Raw genomic sequence first — 6,665 nt, forward strand, 5'->3', positions numbered from 1 at the left:
TGGAAAGTTACACACTCCCTTCCTCCTGCGACATGGTCTCCCACTGATAAATGCAGAGGAGAGAAAGATGATAGAGATCTGGCATTTCTTTTTGAAGATGCATGTTTAATACTAATACTGTTTGTGAAGAGGATAACATGCAGCAAGATTCTCTTCAATAAAAAGTAAAAGCAAATACTGGAAATCGGAAAGAACAGCTGGAAATGCAAAGCACCTCAGCTTGCTTCTGAAGAATTAAAAGACAATATGTTGGCCTTATCATAGAGAGAATTTTGTTTAGAAATTACTTGTGGAATGTAGCTGGCTGGGCCAGCATTTATTGCCCATCCCTAGTTGCTTTGTCAAGGTGGTGGTGAGCTGCCTTCTCGAACCACTGTTGTTCATGTGCTCTAGGCATACGCACAATGCTGTTGGGAAGGGAATTCCAACACTTTGACCCAGCAACAGGGAAGAGATGACAATATATATCTAAGTCTGGATGGTGAGCAGTTGGAAGGGAGCTTGCCCAGTGATGGTATTCCCATAATCTGCTGCCCTCGTTGTTCTGGATGGTAGAGATTATGGGGTTTGGAAGGTGCTTCTAAAAATCTTTGGTGAATTTCTGCAGTGCATCTTGTAGATAATACACACTGCTGCTACTGAGTGTCAATGATAGAGGGAGTAGATCTTTGTGGATATGATGCCAATCAAGCCAATTGCTTTGTCCTGGATGGCGTCAAGCTTCTTGAATGCTGTTGCAGCTACACTTATCCAGGCATGTGGGGAACAGTCCATCTCACTCCTAACTTGTGCCTTGTGCACAAGCTTTGCGGAGTCAGAAAGTGAGCTTCTCACTATGGTATTCCTAGGCTCTGACCTGCTCTTGTAGCCACTGTTTTCAAGAGCTGAATCCAGTTGAATTTATGGTCAATGGTAACCCCCAGGATGTTAACAGTGGAGGATTCAGTAATGGTAATGATAATGAGCGTCAAGGGATGGTGGTTAGATTGTGTCTTATTGGTGATGGTCATTGCCTGGCATTTGTGTGGTGTGAGTGCATGAACGTTACTTGCCACTTGTCAGCCCAAGCCCAGATGTTGTCCAGATCTTGTTGCATTTGAACATGGACTGCTTCAGTATCTGAAGAGTCACAAATTTTGCTGAATACCGCGCAATCAATTCTGAGCTTATGATGGAGGGAAGGTCATTGATGAAGCAGTTGAAGATGACTGAGGCTCGGGATATTACCCCGTGGAACTCCTGCAGAGATGTGGTGGAGCTGAGATGACTGACCTCCAACAATTGCAACCATCTTCCAATGTGCCAGGTATGACTCCAATCAGTGGAGAATTTGCCCCTTGATATCAATTGATTCCAGTTTTGCTCAGACTCCTAAAGGCTACACTCTGTCAAATATGGCCTTATTGTCAGGGGCTGTCACTCTCGCCTCACCTCTGAAATTCAGCTCTCTTGTCCATGTTTGACCAAGGCTGTATTGAGGTCAGGAGCTGAATGGCATTGGAGGAAGGCCAAGGTTATTGCTGAGCAGGTGCTGCTTGATAGCGCTGTTGATGACATCTTCCATTACTTTACTGATGATCGAGAGCAGATGATAGGGCAGTAATTGGCCAGGTTGGATTTGTCCTGCTTTGATATACATGGACAAGTTTCCACATTGTTGGGTAGATACCAATGTTGTAATTGTATTGGAACAGCTTAGCAAGGGGTGTGGCAAGTTCTGGAGCATGTCTTCAGCACTATTGTTCGAATATTGTCAGGGCCCCTAGCCGTTGCAACATCCAGTGCCTTCAGCTGTTTCTCAATATCACATGTAGTGAATTGAGTTGGCTGAGTACTGGTATGTGTAATGCTGGGGACCACTGGAGGAGGCTGAGCTGGATCATCTATCCAGCACTTCTAGCTGAAGATTGTTGCAAATGCTTCATTCTTATCTTTTGCATTGATGTGTTGGTCTCTTCCATCATTGAGAATGGGGATAGTTATAGAGCCTCCTCTTCTAGTGAGTTGTTTAGTTGCACCACTATTCACTGCTGGATGTGGCAGGATTGGCGGTGTGATCTGTTGCTTGTGGGATCACTTTTCTCTGTGTATCACTTGTTGCTTGTTCTGTTTGGTATGCAAGCAGTCCTGTTTTGTAGCTTCAACAGGTTGGCACCTCATTTTTAGGTATGCAGGGTGCTGTTCCTGACATGATGTCTTTCACTCTCCATTGAACCAGAGTTGATCCCCGGTTTGAAGTAGTGGTTGAGTGGGTATATGCCAGGCCATGAGATTGCAGATAGTGCTGGAGTACAGTTCTGCTACTGTTAATGGCCCAAAGTACCTCATGGATGTCCAGACTTAATTTGCTAGATCTGTTCCATTCAGCACAGTGATAATGCCACACAAGATGATGGAGGATATTCTCAATGAGAAGGTGGGACTTTATCTCACAAGGACTGTGCAGTAGTCATTCCTACCGATGCTGTCATGGACAGATACATCTGCAGTTGGCAGATTGATAAAGATGAGGTCAAGTTTTTTTTCCCTTTTGTTGGCTACCCAGCCTTTTGCTGCAGACTCAGTACAACAGCAGTGTCCTATAGGACCCAACCAGCTTGATCAGTAGTACTGCTACCAAGTAAAAAATGAGGTCTGCAGATGCTGGAGATCACAGCTGCAAATGTGTTGCTGGTCAAAGCACAGCAGGTTAGGCAGCATCTCAGGAATAGAGAATTCGACATTTCGAGCATAAGCCCTTCATCAGGAATAAGAGAGAGAGAGCCAAGCAGGCTGAGATAAAAGGTAGGGAGGAGGGACTAGGGGGAGGGGCGATGGAGGTGGGATAGGTGGAAGGAGGTCAAGGTGAGGGTGATAGGCCGGAGTGGGGTGGGGGCGGAGAGGTCAGGAAGAGGATTGCAGGTTAGGAGGGCGGTGCTGAGTTGAGGGAACCGACTGAGACAAGGTGGGGGGAGGGGAAATGAGGAAGCTGGAGAAATCTGAATTCATACCTTGTGGTTGGAGGGTTCCCAGGCGGAAGATGAGGCGCTCCTCCTCCAGCCGTCGTGTAGTTGTGTTCTGCCGGTGGAGGAGTCCAAGGACCTGCATGTCCTCGGTGGAGTGGGAGGGGGAGTTAAAGTACTGCTACCAAACCATTTTTGGTGATGGACACTGAAATCCCCCACCCAGGGTACATTCTGTACACTTTCCACCCTCAGTGCTTCTTCCGAGTGTTCCTTAACGTGGAAGGCTACAGAGTCATTAGCTGAGGGAAGACTGTGCCTTGTAATCAGCAGGTTTCCTAGTCCATGTTTAATCTGATGCCATGAGACTCCATAAGATCCAGAGTCAATATCGAGGACTCACTGGACAACTCTGTCCCGAGTGCTGCCACCTCTGCTGGATCTGTCCTGATGTGGGGTGTGGGGAAAAGTACATTTCAGCACCTTTCACAACATTGAGAAGTCCCAATGCATTTTATAGCCAACTAAGGATATATTTCAATTTTAAGAATCATGTCAGTCAATTTGTACAAAGGATTCTATAGACATGTGAAACCATCAAGAAAATAATACATTTTCATTAATGTTGGTGGAGGAATAAATATTGGCCGGGATAACAAGGAGAACAACCCTGCCCCTTCGTTTTTTGAAATTATGGCTGGGACCTTTACTTCAGAGGAGAGATGCAGCTTTGGTTTACTCCTCCAACAGTCTAGTGCTGTGCTCCCTCAGTGCTGCACTGCAAGCCTCAGACTTGATTTCGCATTTGAGTTTCTGCAGTGGGTCATGAATTCACAACCTTGTGGCTTAAAGGAGAGAACACCAACTGAGCGACAGCTGACAAGCAGTTTTACTGTCAGTATTGTAGCAGAGTTCATGTTCCAAAAGTAAAACTGTGAGGGAAAGTGACCTCTACAAAGGAGATGGACTTACTCGGATAACTGTAGAAACACACATAAACAAGTTGAAGTGTTTTCTCTGAGCGGTAAGAGTGGTCTAAAAACAGCTTAACCAGTTGGGTAGCTGTAACGCTGTTGAAGAACAGAGAATATATAACAAGGCTGGAAACTGAAGATAAACAAAATATTCAGAAATGGTGGGATCTTCCAAGAATTTACAAGAGAATATTAAAAAGCATCTGGATGGGTATATGAATAGGAAGGGTTTAGAGGAATATGGGCCAAGTGCTGACAAATGGGATCAATTTAGAATACCGGGTTGGCATGGAAGAGTTGGACCGAAGAGTCTGTTTCTGTGCTGACTCTAATATACAAATAATAGGCAATCTCCACCAAAACGTCAAGGACTAAGGCAAAATTCTGGACTTAATTAATAGAGATACAATTTGGAATTCTGTTAAAATTAAAACAAATAAATATTCAGCGATAGGTAATCGTTATCGCACAATTTCAAGAAAAAATCAGGACGGAACGTTGCCCTTTAGCCTTCTCTGCTTTAAGAAGAACAACCCCAGTGTCTCCAGCCTCGCCACATCGCTGAAGTCCCACATCCCTGGTATCTTTCCAGTACAATGTTAGCTCTCACATTACGCAAGCTCTTATTCAAGCAGAACTGTTGCTTTGGTGTTAGTCAGCATGTTATCTTTAGATCAGTGAGGTGACATTGTCTGGAATTTTCACTGGATTGCTGCACATATTATTGAGTCTGCTTAACCTGTTATATTGAAATAAAGGGATCAGGTTCAGAATCCTAAGGAGTGAGGTGTTAGAATAAGGGGCAGCAAGTTTAAAACAGATATGAGAGGAAATTACCTCTCTCTAATCATCATGCATTCGTGGAATTCTTTTCCCCAGTGTGCGGTGGTTTCCAGGATATTGAGGAAACTTAAGGAGGAGAGAGACAGATCTTTAGCTAGTAATAATTGAAAGGCTATGGGCAACACACTGGTAAGTGGAGTTAAAGCTGAAACGTGACCAACCATGATTATATTAACTGATGGAGCAGGCTCAAGGAACTGAATTGCCTACTGCTGCTCCCAGTTCTTATGTTTTTATATTCTCCTTCATTGCAACATTAAATAGAAGCTCAGACAGAGGACTAGTTGATAGCTGTGTGAAGTCCTCATCATAGAACAGTCCTGAGTTCTTGCAGGTGAATTTGGAATTTAACATTCTCAGTATAGTATTAAACTCTGCTATAATTCTCACCCAAGCCCCAATGCCTAACTTGATTCTTGTTTAACTTTGGGATGTGAGTGTCAATGGCACCCTTACAGCATTTGTCATCTCAAAGGGGTAGGCAGAAAAGACCAACTAAAGCCTTAAGCCTACCGTGCACTGCGATGGTCAGCGATTCATGGCTAGATTCTTCCCTCACCTGACCATGCCAGTGTCCAGCACACCCACCCCCTTCCCCTTACTCTGTCTCATTAATGAAATAAAATAAAAAGATGATAAATCAGGAACATAAACTAAATAGGAGAATTCTTCTCTTGCTCCTTCAGATGTAAGGTACTTAATCCCCGACATCACATGGAGTGTTCTCCACAAAAGCAGTCACTTATGATTGATCTCTGTTCAGGTCAGGGACTGGTCCACCTCCCTCCAGGACAGAATCACACTAACTATCACACTTCAGATACTCACTTCAGAACACACTGTCAAACTCCACAGTTATTTCCTAATAAACACAATGCTCCAGAAGAGGTCTCACGAACACTCTGTACAACCTCGACATGACTCCCAAACTCGTATACTCAAATGGCCAAGCAATGAAGGCAAGCATGCTGAACGTCTTCTTAACTACTCCGTGTATATGTGATGCAAACTTCAAAGAATTATGTACCTGAACCATTGGGTCCCTCTGTTCTACAATACTATCCAAAGCCTTACTATTAATTTTATAAGTCCTGTCCCTTGAAGTCATCCAAATAACTGAGGTTCCTTAAGTTGGACATCATTCTCATTTCTACTATAAACCGACTGACTCCCACAGCTATCTGGACTACACCTCCTCCCACCCTGCCCCCTGTAAAAACTCCATCCCATATTCCCAATTCCTTCGTCTCCGCCGCATCTGCTCCCAGGAGGACCAGTTCCAACACCGCACAGCCCAGATGGCCTCCTTCTTCAAGGACCGCAGATTCCCCCCAAACGTGATCGACGATGCCCTCCACCGCATCTCCTCCACTTCCCGCTCCTCCGCCCTTGAGCCCCGCTCCTTCAACCGCCACCAAGACAGAACCCCACTGGTTCTCACCTACCACCCCACCAACCTCCGTATACAGCGTATCATCCGCCGTCATTTCCGCCACCTCCAAACGGACCCCACCACCAGGGATATATTTCCCTCCCCTCCCTTATCAGCGTTCCACAAAGACCACTCCCTTCGTGACTCCCTCGTCAGGTCCACACCCCCCACCAACCCAACCTCCACTCCCGGCACCTTCCCCTGCAACCGCAGGAAATGTAAAACTTGCGCACACACCTCCTCCCTCACCTCCCTCCAAGGCCCCAAGGGATCCTTCCATATCCACCACAAGTTCACCTGTACCTCCACACACATCATCTATTGCATCCGCTGCACCCGATGTGGCCTCCTCTACATTGGGGAGACGGGCCGCTTACTTGTGGAATGCTTCAGGGAACACCTCAGGGACGCCCGGACCAACCAACCCAACCACCCCGTGGCTCAACACTTTAACTCTCCCTCCCACTCCACCGA

This window comes from Hemiscyllium ocellatum, chromosome 18 (genome assembly GCF_020745735.1).
Source record: "Hemiscyllium ocellatum isolate sHemOce1 chromosome 18, sHemOce1.pat.X.cur, whole genome shotgun sequence".
NCBI lineage: Eukaryota > Metazoa > Chordata > Chondrichthyes > Orectolobiformes > Hemiscylliidae > Hemiscyllium > Hemiscyllium ocellatum.